Here is a 15550-nt window from a genome sequence, read left to right as displayed (position 1 = left end):
GGAAACGCCGCCTGGCAGAGAACACTTCCGGCAGGACGCGGCCCGCCCCCTCGCGCCGAGCATGCGCAGTCCGGGCTGTCAGCCGGGAGGGACGCGCTTCCGGGTTTTAGGCATGGTACGCGGCTCGGGCCGCAGCGAGGTCGCGCCGACGCTGCTTAACCTGCTCACTGCCGGCCAGAGGCTTTCCGCGAAGCCGGTGTGTCTGCCAAGGCGCTGCGTTTATCCAATGAGTCTCGGATGTGGAACTGGGGAAGGTGCTGGTCCCATAAAGACCTTCCACTGCTCGCGGGCTCCGGGCGCAGCACAGAGAAATAGGGGCGCCTTCATGAGCGGGCAAAGAAATGCTCCGTGTCATCCTCTAAGAAGTTCTTCCCTGAGTCCCGCTGAACGCCAACTCCCGCCCTTCTCTCCCCTCACCCCCGTGCAAGCCCGCTCGCCACTGCTCGGTGCCTGCGCTGACGCGCACGGCCAAACCTCGCCATCTGCCTTTCGGTTTCCAGGGTGAGCTCACCCTCCTGCCACCTGCGGGTGGCGCCTGCAAACCTGACAGCGGAACGACTGTGCAGCCCACCCAGGCGGGCCCGGTAGTCAGGACGGAATCGGGCATCTGGTGACAGGTTTTGCATTTGGGTGACTTCCCTTTTTCTTTCCCCCTTCCCCTTTCCAGAATGAGAGGCGTGACCCCAGAGGTCCCAAGGGAGCAGACCTGAAAGCCAGAGCCTCCTCAACAGACTGCCAGGGGGCGAGACGACATGAGACACTGTCCTCGGGTATGAGAAGCATCACTTGTTCAGATAGAGGCCGTGAGACCGCTCCTCTCCCTACCTTCCTAAGGAAGGCCGCTTGTGCCCCTCTGTTTTAGGCGTTGTCTTGGATGGCTTAAAATTCTGCAGCCTGATTGTTGAAGTTAGTGAATGCTGCCATTGTTACAAGCTCGTGATACTGTAGTGAGGATAATAGCTACAGTTTATTGAATGACAGCCCTAGGTGTCAGGCAATATTCACATCCCGAATCTAAACTCCCCAAAAACAAAACAACAAAAACCAATCCTCTAAAATAGCCATCAGTTTCTTCTTTTTTATAGCTGAGCAAATTTTAAAACTTAAACTTTCCTAAGTTTGTGTATCTAAAAAGGGGCAAAATTTCCTTGGAACAGAGCTGTCTAATTCAAACCCTACACTTATATATTGTCTTAGAGATAGTAATGTAATACCAGTTAAATTTTAAAATCTAGATGAAAGAGTTAAAATGAAATGACAAAATCGTGAGGCTTTAAAGGGAGAGGATGGAATGATAGGGATGTGTGGATGTTTATTTTTCTTAAGTATATTTTTATTGATATCAGATAGGAAGGGAGAGGGGGAGAGAGAGAGAGAAACATCAATGATGAGAGAGAATCATTGATAGGCTGCCCCCTGCACATTCTCTACTGGAGAAGGGCCTGCAACTCAGCCATGTGCTCTGACTTGGAAATTGAAGAGTGACCTCCTGGTCCATAGGTCTGCGCTCAACTACAGAGGCACACTGGCCGGCCATGTGGGTGAGTGAAAGTTTAAAAACTGATTGGCGTCACTGACCATCAGAATGGAATTTATTGTAAGTGGTTCATGTTTTATATCCAGGCTTCTTGTCTATATGGGTATCTACAATCATAGTGTAAATTTTTATAATGATATGAAACTATGTTTGGAGTACTACTAAACTGATTACTTACAGAGGAAGATAGAACCTTGAGGAAAACAGAATGATTAGGAGATCCGAACAATGTTTACAAAAAAATATAAGCCAGTTTGTCAGTCAGTCTTAGAAGATACTCTCATCTGGGCCCCTGAAATTATCCTCAATCTGAATCATTGCTTGGAATGCTCATGGGAACATGCCTGGACAGAGCTAAAAGGTAGAAGTTACTGAAGGAAAGAACATTATGTTTTGTGGCCCACTAAGGTAATCATACCCTGAGTGAAACTAGGTCAACTAAGAACCTTAACCTGTCTTGCTCTAAGGACCACATGACCAACCTACCCAGTTTGTTTGACATTAAGGGGGTTTCTGAGACATTGGACTTTCAATGCTAAAACAGAAAAAGTTTCAGGCAAACCATGAGGGGTAGGTTGCCCTACTAGGGACATGCTAAATGAGTTCTAGAATGAGTTGGAACTTCCAATATGATTGCATCTGCCTAATACTGGGGTATGATTACATAGGAAAGGAAATTGTTGGATTAAGTCATCACAACTGACCCTAAATAGTCTACCTGTCCCCAAATAAATGCTGCTTCTCATTCCTTTTTCAGTGGCTTGGTTATAAACCAAGGGCCTAGAGCTATACCTTTTGGACCTAAATTTCATTTAGCAAATCCTTAGGAAGCCTCCTATGCCTAGGCCCAAAGACATCAAATTACTGCCTTTCCACATACCGTACATGTTCATTTTCAGCAATCACTAAATCAAGTAGGTTCTTTTAGAATAGAACAGAGTGAGCATATGCTTTTCATCCCAGGATAGCTTTATATAATCACTGGCAGCACAAAACACCATATTTGGCCCACAGTAGGGGCTCAATAAATAATTCATTAGGTGTAATATTAATCAGGAAATTATAACAACAGATTTTTTTTGTAGGCTTTCTGAGCCTTCCCTCTGTGATTGTTAGAATCAAGATATTAAAAATAATTATTATATTTATTGTAGAAAGTTTTTTTAAAAAACTAATGCCTCTTAAAACAGTTTATGGAAGATTATCTCCCCCCACCTCACCCCCCCCCCCCCCCATTTCCCCACAGAAGTAAATTCTTCTTTGCTTTTGTTAGTTGGGTGAGAGTGTGGTTAGTTTGCTCTGTAGCCAAGGTCATTCAATGCACTGGACCCCGAATGGGAAAGGATTCCTTAGATTTAGGGGTTCTCACATTTCACCATGGATCTATACAGACTTGGACAACTTGGAAAAAGGCAGATCTCCAGGTCCGTGCCTTAGAGGTTCCCATTTAACTACTCTAGGTTTGGGCCTAGGGCAGTGATGGTGAGCCTATGACACACGTGTCAGAGGTGACATGCGAACTCATTTTTTTGTTGATTTTTCTTTGTTAAATGGCATTTAAACATATAAAATAAATATCAAAAATATAAGTCTTTCTTTTACTATGGTTGCAAATATCAAAAAATTTCTATATGTGACACGGCACCATAGTTAAGTTAGGGTTTTTCAAAATGCTGACACGCCGAGCTCAAAAGGTTCGCCATCACTGGCCTAGGGATTTACATTTTGAATAAGCCCCTGAGATGATTTGGATAAAGATAGTTTTGGACTACACTTTGGATAATCCTCCCCTAGTCAGTGATTTCAGGTGTATTTTTACAAAAATCTCTATTGCCCCAGGCTCCAAAGCCTATGTGGTCAGCTAAACCATCAAGCCAGCTGGGATACATCTGGAAATCAAAGCATGGAAGACTCATGATGGGAATAAAATCTCTGGAAGGAAAAACAAATCTGAAATTTTTGGACCCTATTCATTACTCATTAGAACTGATTCACTTGACAGTGATTTAGAAAGAGTAGAACTGCAACAAATAGGTAAAATTATATAGCAGTAATTATGCCAGTATAATAGTCACTTGGTAACCTTGGTTCTTTTTAAAATATTTCATCAGAAAAGAATAACCTTAATTAGTATTTTGACAAGTTATTGAATAGAATGGGAGGAGAAAGAAAGTAAAGCAAGAATATGAAGCTGTACGTGAAGCCATGAAAGCATTAAGAAAGACCAAGATTAAATGCTTGAAGCTTCCATTGAAATAAGATGAAATAAGGCAAAAATAATGGAAAATTAAAATTTCAACAGATTGAAAGTAGTGAAAGATGAATTATAGCTCCATTCTATAAAAAGCACAGAGAGCGAAGAGATGCAACAGCAAAGTTCAAAGAACATACTGTTGTAAATCTACTTTTCATGCTTTTATGTTTTTAAACTTTACATATAATTTAAAATGCTTATGTACAAATGAGCATGTATGTAATTTTCTCATGTCATCTGGATAGCTCTAATTTACACTCTTACATTGCTACATAATTCTTTTCTCAGGCACTGCTGCCAATTGTATATCTTTTACAGTTAATGCTACCAATAAACATGTTTTAAAAATATATTTCTTTATTGATTTCAGAGAGGAAGGGAGAAGGAGAGAGAGCTAGAAACATCAATGATGACAGAGTCATTAATTGGCTGCCTCCTGCACGCCCCCTACTGGGGATTAAGCCCGCAACCCAGGCATGTGCCCTTGGCTGGAATGGAACCTGGGACCCTTCAGTCCGCAAGCTGATGCTCTATCCACTGCGCCAAGCCAGCGAGGGCAATAAACAGTTTTTGAACATATTTATTTTAAATCTGTAACATTTTGTTGTTTAGCTTTAATACAGTTCTGAAAATACACAGTTCAAATGATAACATCTATAGAAAGTCAGGATTGATCAAAACAGGGAATTGCTAACCTTACTATAGTGTAGCTTATCATCAAAAGTTTTAAGGAGTAGATAAAGAGTAACCTCCCTAGGATTTGTTTGGGACCTTCACAAATGGTTTGTTTTTGTTGTTATTTTTTTAATGGGAGAGAAGATGGGATGGGAGGTATTGGGTAAGAATAACAATGATATAAATTCATCAGCTGAAATAGAAGAAACAGTACTGTAGTTGAAAAATTAATTCTCAATTCTTGTAACAGCAGATTGATAGATGAAGCATAAAACAAGACCAGATGCTGTGGTTTCCAGGATGCACTTGGCTTCCCATCCTTTATTACCTGGAGCATTTTTTACTGTAAGTAGGTCACTTGCTTGCTCTCATTTACCTGATTCTAGAAAAATGCCCTTGAAAGTATTTGGAAAATGATGTGTGCTGGTGCTTAACATTTTAAAAATTAAGATTGCAGAAAACCTGTTTCCTCCCTGTTTCTCTAGTAACCAGAATAACTCGTAACCTTGAAGCATAAGTAAAACTAAAATGTACAATAAAAATTAGAGCTCTTTTATTTTCTAAGCACACTAAAATCTGTGTCCATTCTGTTAGCTTCCATAACTCACTCTTCTTAGCATTGGCATAGTACTCATCTCACAGAATTATAATTGGGGTCTAAGTTTCTCTACTCTTCTATCAGATGTGAACTTCTTGAGAAAAGATGATGCCTAGGACATAGGAGGGGCTTAACAAATATTTTAATTAATTGTCTCCCCCCAATCTGACATATCTAATGGGGTCTTTCAGGACCCATTCCTATAGATTCCATGTGATGGTGGGGACAACACATGACTATCGTAACAACAGAACTGCAATTCCTCATATAAGATTTAATTCATTTGAGCACAACACATCTTTAAAAATATTTACTATGTGCCACTCATGGAAATGCTCCTAACATTGAAGGAGTTTTACTGAGCAAAAGAAATGATATATCCTATTCAGAGACTGAGTACAGGCTTCCAAGGCAAAGGCAAGAGCAAAACTTGCTGTTTTTAGAACTTTAAGAATGAAATATCTACTAGACCTCCTTCTTTCACCTTAGAGAGAGGCCCAGAAGTAGTGCACTAGCAAGCTAACATTAAAATCACTCTCCCTACCTTTTAGGAAACAGAAAAGCAAAACAAAGGGGGAGGGGGAGGTAGAGAGAAAGGAAGAAAAAGAAAAAGAAAGAAAAGAAAAAGAAAAGCTAGTAACTTGAGTTACAGAGGTGCAGGAAACAAATCAAATATACTAAGTTGGCAGTGCTCAAAGTTCCATTCAACTTCACAATAGTATGTGTGATAGAGTTTCACAAACCTTTCCACTTTCTAGTCTGCTGCTTATTAACTTTAAATAGCAGACCCATTCTGAGAGCTTTCAATGCCACATAAGGCCCAGTGCCAGAGGCATGCTCCACACCCATTTCTTTATGTCTTCTGAGTTCTCAGGTAAAAGAGGGTTCAGAAAAGGGGATGGTAAAGAAAAGGAGACAAAGAGGTTGAGGTGTTTTCATTCTCTAGGCAGTGGTCGGCAAACTCATTAGTCAACAGAGCCAAATATCAACAGTACAACGATTGAAATTTCTTTTGAGAGCCAAATTTTTTAAACTTAAACTATATAGGTAGGTACATTGTTATTAACTTAATTAGGGTACTCCTAAGGCTTAGGAAGAGCCACACTCAAGGGGCCAAAGAGCGTCATGTGGCTCACGAGCCGCAGTTTGCCGACCACGGGTCTAGGGTGTTTTGCAAAAAGCTGGAGATGCTAATGATTCTTAACCAGATAAAAGCAGCATTAGAATGCTGGACAGCTTTATGTCTTCCACTGTCCAATCTATCTATCATTCATTCCTACTTATGCTATAAACTGGCTTTCTATACTTTATTATCATGTTATCTTTGCACATTAGCATTCAAAGAGCCTTCTCCTACTCTTTCCTTGGGAATTTTGGAAGTAAAAGGGAATAGTTTAAGTGAATGGTGTCTAAAGTCATGAAATACAGTAATTGTTTTGTTTTGTGTTGTTGTTGTTATTGTTGTTTTGAGGGAAGTGGGAGAAGAGAGTGAATAAGCATATTTCTTCAGTTGAGTGAATCTTAAGGATTTCCAGCACATGAACTCACACTCATAGGCCAACAACAGACAAAAACTAGAAGTCTCTACTGGTGGACAACATTTCCTCCTCCTTCCATAGGAAGGTGGGGTCCATGACTCTCCATTTTAATGATCATCCCCAAATTCTGTTTCTGTACCCAACACAGAAGAGTGTTGCCAAGTGTAGCGTGCCAGGTAGGTGACGAACAAACAGCCTCTGTCAAAATAGTTGAGGACAGTATTTGAGAAATTCTCAATTAAGATAGTACTAACTGAGAAGGCCGGCTCTGTGACTGTCACGTTAGGTAGCCTTTTTGGGTTTCCTCCTCTGAGATTGGGATAGTTCTACCACCTTCATAATTTCATGATTCTATGATTTGTTCCTTCTGACCTGAGCATGGGAGGACTTTCGATTTTCCCCTTCCTTTTAGAATCCTACAAACGAATGCTGAATTTGAACTCTAGGTTTCCGAGTATACGTTACAATATTAAAAAGGTATAAAGCTTTCTAAGAACTTACATGTAATAATCCCTTGTCAACTATCATTTTGCCAATCATAGTTTTGTCACAATATGGCTTCATATTCATACGCCTAAATTTAAAAATTTGTGATCTCAGAGAACTTAAGTACAGTTATCCCTACCCTCATCTTCACCCCCACCCAAATCTTATGGTCAGATGGTAGAGTTCTGCTATTCTAAATAAAGAGTACCAGTAAGAGATCAGGCCTAGAAAAACCATGACCTTCTCTTCTGGAAAGACCAAATGGCTACTAAGGATGTATCAAAGTTTGCAAAAATGATACAAATGAGAAAGCAAATGCAAGAAAGCATTATTTACCAATACAGAAAGGGCTGCATCAAGAACTTTACAAAAAGAAGTGTGGTTAATATAAGATAAGCCCCATCTTCCACAGCAGATCATGGCTTTCAGAACATGAGCTAATGAACAACTGAGGGAAATGATTCTTTTCTGCTTAATTGGCAATTTTATTGTCTTATTTTCTTGTAAATTCCCTATTTTCTGTGAAACCTTGAACTTGCCAATGAAGATTTTATGTAACATAGCACTTTTCAGGAATATAACCGACACTACTTCTAGTTGGTGAGAGATTACTGTAACAAATTCTGAAAATACTCACATAGATTCTCAGGAATCATCTTTTAATTGTGAGTTAGCCAAAGAGGAAGAATGGGGAGGTACTAATGTGATTATTTGCTATTTTTATTAAGAGAAAAAACATTTTGCCCTAGCCGGCTTGGCTCAGTGGATAGAGCGTCAGCCTGGGGACTGAAGGATCCCAGGTTCGATTCCGGCCAAGGGCACATGCCTGGGTTTCGGGCTCGATCCCCAGTAGGGGGCGTGCAGGAGGCAGCTGATCAATGATTCTCTCTTATCATTGATGTTTCTCTCTCTCTCTCTCTCCTTCTCCCTTCCTCTCTGAAATCAATAAAGAAATATATTTTTTTTAAAAAAGAGAGAGAAAAACATTTTGCCTCCTTTTTTTGTTTTTTATATGTCACTCTCTGGGAAGTAAATTCAGGAGTAAGAAACTCCACTTCTATTCTGCATAGTCCAACTTACTGTTAATTTCATTGTCTATTGCTAGCCTAGTTAGTTAGTTTGGAACTAATCTCTCTCAGAGAAGTAACAAATCAACATTGAGTAAGGAGAGACACATGCATCTTTTCTCCTGAAAAGAACAAAAACTATCAGATTTCCATGATACTCTCTGAGCATTAGGAGATGCTTTCCCTGTTCCTTGAGCCAGAACTGGAAGGCTTCTCTTGGAGCTTTCTCTGTCTGTGCCCTTGTGTCCATTCTGAGTTTCAGGGTACCTTCAGTCTAGAGCCAGTGGTAGGCAAACTGTGGCTCGCGAGCCACATACGGCTCTTTGGCCCCTTGAGTGTGGCTCTTCCACAAAATACCGACTTCTGTGCATGGGCCACGAAGTTTCAATCACACTGTACATGCGCGCCCACACGTGGTATTTTGTGGAAAAGCCACGCTCAAGGGGCCAAAGAGCCGCATGTGGCTCGTGAGCCGCAGTGTGCCGACCATTGGTCTAGACCAGGGGTTGCTGGTGGGAAGAAACACACACAGACAAAAAACTCGTTGCTGATTCAGTGGTGTTTTTGTCTTCGTCTTCCCTAGTCCACCTGCTACTATTAACCTTCCAGAGTCCTCATACAGCTGTTCCATGTGTTTCATTCAACTTTTATAGTTACATTCAATGAGAAAGACAGGGTAGAGTATGCTTTTATCCTCTTACCTAGAACTAGAATAATATGTCATGTCTTAATTGCTATTATGGACAAAATTCATATGTTGAAGCCCTACCTTCTAATATGATGGTATTTGGAAATGAAGCCTCTTGGAGGTAACTAGAGTTAGATGAGGTCATGAAGATGGGCCCTCGTGGTGGTATTAATGCCTTTATAAAAAGAGACACAGTGCCCAGTCGGTGTGGTTCAGTGGTTGAGCATCAACCTATGAACCAGGAGGTCATGGTTTGATTCCCAGTCAGGGCACATGCCAGGGTTGCAGACTGGATCCCCAGTAGGGGGAGTGCAAGAGGCAGCTGATCAATGATTCTCTCTCATTGATGTTTCTATCCCTTTCTATCTCTCCCTTCCTCTCTCTGAAATCAATAAAAACATATTTTAAAAAAGAGAGAGAGAGAGAGACACAAGAGCTCTCACTCACTCTCTCCCTCCCTCCCAACCTCCCTTCTTGCCACATGAGGACACATGAGAAGGTGGCCATCTGAAGCCAGTAAGAGAGCTCTTACCAAGAACTGAATAGGCCAGCACCTTCATCTTGGACTTCACACTTTACAGAACTATGAGAAAATAAATTTCTGATGTTTAAGCCACCTAGTCTATGGTATTATATGGCATAGACAAAGACAATTGCCAAAATAGTCATGAAAAAAATTCATGACTTTACATATTCCCAATTCAACCACCACTTTTCCCCATAGTTCTACCTGAATATATTTTCCACAAGATTTATTAACAATTATACTAGCTGAATACACAAACCAAAACAACAATAAAAACAATTCCCCCAAACTAGATTGGTAGCTTTAGTAATCCAAATAATTTTTTTATGTTTAGTTATGACACCTCCAATATATCTTTTGATATGTCTATGTTTTGAATTAATTTACTAATTGATTGTTTGGTCTTGGTCCCCTTGACTAAATTTTCTTAATGTTTCACTGCACAAATCTCAAGGCTAAGTGACCTAATTTCTATTTGGGCCATTTAAAAAATTTTTTTTGTCTTTGAGAGGCTTACTTCATAAAACACATGGTTAGAAGCCCACAGTCTAGTATTTCTTTCACTTACAGCATGCTAAATATCTGAAATGAGCCCAGCCGGCATGGCCCAGTGGTTGAACATCAACCTATGAACCAGGAGGTCACGGTTCGATTTCCGGTTAGGGCATATGCCCAGGTTGCAGGCTCAATCCCCAGTGTGGGCATGCAGGAGACAGCTGATCAATGATTCTCATCATTGATGTTTCTATCTCCCTCTCCCTCTCCCTTCTTCTCTGAAATCAATAAAAATATATTAAAGGAAAAAAATCTACAAACAAACTATATATATATGAAAGGAGAGTAGTACTGAGTAAATACTATTGCCCCAAGGAAAATAAAGGACTTTAGCTTATCTTTTGCAGATAATAGTTTTAAATAAATTCATATGTGAAAGTAAGCAAAACACAAGTAATTCTTGACCACCAAAAATGAAGGACAAGTGGTCATCCTGCCATGGCTCTGTCGTGGGGAGCTGGCTGAGACCGTGGCCGGGCTGGGTGCTGGTGGTGGGCCTGGGCGGCATCGGCTTTCAGCACCCCAAGATCCTCCTGCTCTCTGGGTTCTCCCACATCTACCTGATTGATCTGGATACTATTGGTGTCAGCAAACTCAAGGAGCTGTTTTTGTTTCAAAAGAAACATGTTGAAAGATCAAAAGCCCAGGTTGCCGAGGAAAGGGTACGGCAGTTTTACCTAAAGCTAACTTCATAGCCTACCATGACAGCATCATGAAGTATGCTCTAATTATCCTGTTGCAAAATTGTTTGTTATGAATTTTTAAAGTTTTAAAGTATAAGTTATTTTATTAGCCAAATATATGCAGTCATTCTGCTTTTTTAAAATAGCTTTTCTAGAATAATTAGAATATGATAGCTTGTGTCCACATAAGTTGCGTGGCATTCTTGTAATAATTTATTTATATGATTTGAATGATTTAGATAAGAGGTGAGATATTTTAATACTTTCAATAAATGAGTACTTGGAAACTTTAAAAAAAGGACAAGTTCTCATAATTGGAGTGGAATAAGGCTAGAACTAGGCTATTGTCTCAAGTGGGCTGAAGACTCTAGAATAATCAGTGAGCTTTGTTACCTAAGGCAATTTTGTGTTATGATCTATTGCTCTCTACCAAATGGATTTCTTTTTCTCTTTTCCCCCCACTAATCTTTTCCATCTCATCCATTCCCTTTTCTTTTTCTCTTCTTCACTTTTTTTTTTTTTTTTTTTTTTTTTTTTTTTTTTTTTTTTACATCTATGAGCTTGGGTTAATCAATAGAGCAGGATTTCAAGAAGCTGCTGATCCCTTTATGGACCACAGTCTCCCATCTTTTCCTAGTGTGCTTGCTTCATTCTTTTCTATGACACCTCTCCATATTGTCCTCCTCAGAGCGGTGCTTTAGCTCCGCTACTGCTGACCAGAAGACACGGCTTAATGCTGCTTGGCTCACTTAGGAATCAAAAGGTTATTACTTATTCTAGAATAAGTAATTTCCCCTCCCACACTAGAGTTTCATTAAAGCATCATATTGTTCCAGAGTTAATAAGAATAATTTGTGAAATTAAACCTCAGTGGTGATTTGGCTATTTTCATCTTAGAGAAAATTAAAAGAGAAATACTAGAAAATGATAATTCCATCAAAACTTGTTTAAAAAAGAAAAGTTCACCTCATCTAAAATTAGGAGTCCACATTCTGGGGAATTTTGGTTATTTATGCTGCTACTGAGGAAAAGGTACATTCCTGTCTTTGCTTTGTAATTAAAAAGGCCTTATAACTCCCTCTCCCTCTTTACTCTTCCAGCCCCACCCCCTAACCTCTCTAACCCCCACTTCAGGGCACAAAATATGAACTAAGTCTGACATTTCCTCTTTTGATTTTTTTGGGTGGGGGAAACAAAAGATGGAAATTGTGATTAAAGTCTTTCCAGATAATATCCCATAACAAAGTATAGAAAGAAAAGGATTATATAACATGACATGCTAATGTAATGTAATATATGTATGATATTATCTAAGGATCGTATTATTTCCAGCTGGTAAGTTATCTTTGTATATTTAAGAATGTGTTTGAAAGCTTGTGTAGTCTTTTAGTCATTGAGTTTATGAATACTTAACTGAATGTTTATCTGATATGTAAAAAACTGCTAGGCATTGTGCAAAGGACAAAGGGGTTTTTTTGTTTGTTTTTAACCGCTAAGAAATTTCAGGGGGAAGTGTGTGTGGCTTCACTAAGCGAAGACTGAGATATAGTTAGGAGTTGTTCAGAGAGTCTAGATGAAGTTTTGGTCCCAAATGTTACTGTACCTTCTGACAATGGTGAATAAGGCTGGTTCTTGAGAAGCCAGCATTGATTTGCTCTTTGCAGAGTTCAGTTGGGACTAGCATCCTTCTAATTTGCAGGGGACATTATCCAGGAAGCTATCTAGTCCATGGGGGAGGTGACATCTCCTGAACCTGGCCCCCATCAGAGAACTTTGACTAGGTGGAAAAGGAAGGTTGTGTGCATTCTTGCCCATGTCACAATGTTGAACATGTGACTTAAGAGAAACATGAGGCAGGTCAATGTGATTGGACCATTTCATTACCAAGTCTTGTCTAGAGGGACTCAGAGGCTATTGCAGCTTTTAAAAATGCTTAACTGAAAACACTGGTATGACATAAGATTATATCCATAAAATTATTCAAAAAGTACTGTTTATTGGTGACATCTTGAAGGACTGGGAGATCCTTATTTTCCTACCCTCTTCTATCTTGCAGTTGTTGATAGTGCTTCAGCATTCATTCAGCTTTTATTTAAAAGCTTATCATATGTCGAACAATATGCAAGGTATCAGAGATGGTAACAAGGAAAAAAAATAGAATAAGATTTAGTATCTGCATTCACAAACAGCTAACTTGTACCTATAAAGTGTTTACTATGTGCTAGGCTTGTTCTAAGTAACATAATCCTCAATCCCCATTACAACTCCATGAGGTAGGCACTATTATTATCCTCATTTTACAGGTGGGGACGCTCCGATACAAAAAGATGAAATAACTTGCTAAAGACCTCACAATTGGTAAGTGGCAGAGCAAAATTTGAAAGCAGACAATCTGGCTCCAGAAATGGTGCTTTTAGCCTCCATGCTAAATAGCCTCTCTAGGAATTTATGATTTGAATATACATAGTGAAGTACCTTTCTTTCAGGGCAAGGCAGTGGGGGAGTAGTGTACAGAGAAGTTAAAAGTGACTCAGATTAAGTGTTTCTTATAAATTAACTCAAGAAATGCTTTAGTGTGTGCTCAAAAGAGAAGAATGGAGTAACAGGAAAGTATTTTTTTAAAAAATGTATTTTATTGATTTTTTACAGAGAGGAAGGGAGAGACATAGAGAGCTAGAAACATCGATGAGAGAGAAACATCGATCAGCTGCCTCCTACACATCCCCCACTGGGGATGTGCACGCAACCCAGGTACATGTCCTTGACCGGAATCGAACCTGGGACCTTTCAGTCCGCAGGCTGACGCTCTATCCACTGAGCCAAACCGGTTTTGGCAGTTTTCGCCATGGTGGCACGGCCGGCCCCGCAGCCTAACAGGAAAGTATTAAATGAAGCAAAAACTTGGAAATATTTATCAACTGATAGCAATCCAGTTTAATTTTATGTCCAGGGCTACCACCCTGCATCCTCCTTTGACATACACATTATGAGGGTCGATGAATACAACCCATCGGACAACATTTCCTTTCCCAGTTTGGTGGAAGTACTTGTATGAAGGCTGCTTCACCAGGGAGGTTTGGACCTGTGTGGACATGTCTGGTGAACAGATGGGATGAATCTTCTGGGAAAGTCCTTGCAGAATACTGGGAACTTAGGGAGAAAATTCCTGGAGGTGGAAAATTGCAGAAATGATAACATCATTGCTCTTATTACCTCTCCATTTTTTTATCTCTAATTTTTATATTGGGATCAGTGAGAAAATAGGATTTAATCTTCAAAGTATTCAAATATTTAAGTAGATTTCTCTAAACAGAAAGAGAAGAATGAAATTCATATGTATGGGCAATGAACTTAATTGTCATTACTGGGCTTTATGATTTTGCTTTCTTATAGAAATAAACTCCTGAATCCTGATTTTATTATCATAGACTTAATTTCTTTCCAAGAGTCACTTTCTGCTTATCTCAGCATTGGATATTTGCTAGATTATTTCCTCTATCTATCCTTCCTAGAAAGGTAAATAAATACCTAATTGCTCTTTCTACATAAGTAGAGACTTCAAAAAGATAATGAGGAAATCTTTTTCTTCTCGTTGGTCCTTTGGCCTTTTTAATCTTCCCTCTACTCCCAGCTGGGGTAGTCATTAAAATGCCTCAGACAACTGTGGAGAGTTCATGATCATAACTGTGATATGATCATATTACACACCCATTCAAAGTTCTCTGCTTCAGGGCCAAGGTATGGGTGATGTCACAGAGCCTGTGGACTTCCTGCTTCCTGGACTGGTTTCTTTGTTGTGAGAGGATACAATATGAGAGAAAGATGGACTCACTGTAATTCTGAGGATGAGATTTCTAACTAGGGTCTAGTAATCTTGAGATATTTCCATATGGATAAATTGATCTAATTTATTCCTTTCAACCTGGTATATAATATTCCACCACATGAAAATATTACATTTTTTTATATATCATATTGATGGACATTTAGGTTCTTTCTAACTTTTTGCTATTGAAAATAATGTTGCCATGAACATTCATATATATGTTTTCTTATGCACATGTATGGAAGTTCCACTAGCACAGGGGTCTTTAAACTTTTTTTGTTAGCAAACAATTTGGAAGAACCTTTTCTCCTTACACATTTTAGAATTAGAATAAAACTTTTGAATCATAAACTTAAGTAGTTATTAAGGAAGTAATTTCCTTATAATGTAAACATTAACATTTAAAAGTAGAATTCTTAAAGGCATCCAATGGAATATAAATATCATAGTGATTTGAGACTCATCATCATCCATCAAAATATTAACAACATAAACAAGCTCTTCGCTTACAGTGAGAAATTTTCATCCCTCCCTTTTTTCTTTGGACTTGAATTTTCTTCATACTTCTGCCACAAATTTTTATCTAAATGTAACATACATTATGTGTGACTATCTGATCAATCATACTTTTCTGCAACAAATTTTATATAGAAATTTAAATTAAATTATGTAAAATCCCTTAGATAAATGGTTCTCAACCCGTGGGTCGCGACCCCTCTGGGGGTCGAATGACCCTTTCACAGGGGTTGCCTAAGACGATCGGAAAAGACATATATAATTATATATTGTTTTTGTGATTAATCACTATGCTTTAATTATGTTCAATTTGTAACAATGAAAATACATCCTGCATATCAGATATTTACATTACGATTCATAACAGTAGCAAAATTACAGTTATGAAGTAGCAACAAAAATAATTTTATGGTTGGGGGTCACCACAACATGAAGAACTGTATTAAAGGGTCGAGGCATTAGGAAGGTTGAGAACCACTGCCTTAGACCATACTACTGTTAACAATTCTTCTGAATAGAGTTATCATCAATTATTCCTAATTCATAATTGATCAGTTAAATATTTTAAAATATTGACAAACATTTAACATGAAAATATCAA

The 15550-nt window shown here is 39.0% G+C and overlaps 1 long non-coding RNA gene across 1 annotated transcript; it reads left to right on the top strand.

The window, feature by feature from the left end:
- Positions 1 to 53: 53 nt before the first annotated feature.
- Positions 54 to 13968, top strand: LOC139021919 (uncharacterized). The gene is made up of 4 exons (XR_011473567.1): positions 54 to 254; positions 668 to 770; positions 4717 to 4811; positions 12911 to 13968. It is a non-coding gene; the product is annotated as an uncharacterized lncRNA (long non-coding RNA).
- The last annotated feature ends 1582 nt before the right edge of the window (positions 13969 to 15550 follow it).

This window comes from Myotis yumanensis, unplaced genomic scaffold (genome assembly GCF_028538775.1).
Source record: "Myotis yumanensis isolate MYYU_CA2020_CCGP unplaced genomic scaffold, mMyoYum1.0.hap1 SCAF_13, whole genome shotgun sequence".
NCBI classification, from domain to species: Eukaryota; Metazoa; Chordata; class Mammalia; order Chiroptera; family Vespertilionidae; genus Myotis; species Myotis yumanensis.
This window is presented reverse-complemented; position numbering and strand designations above follow the sequence as displayed.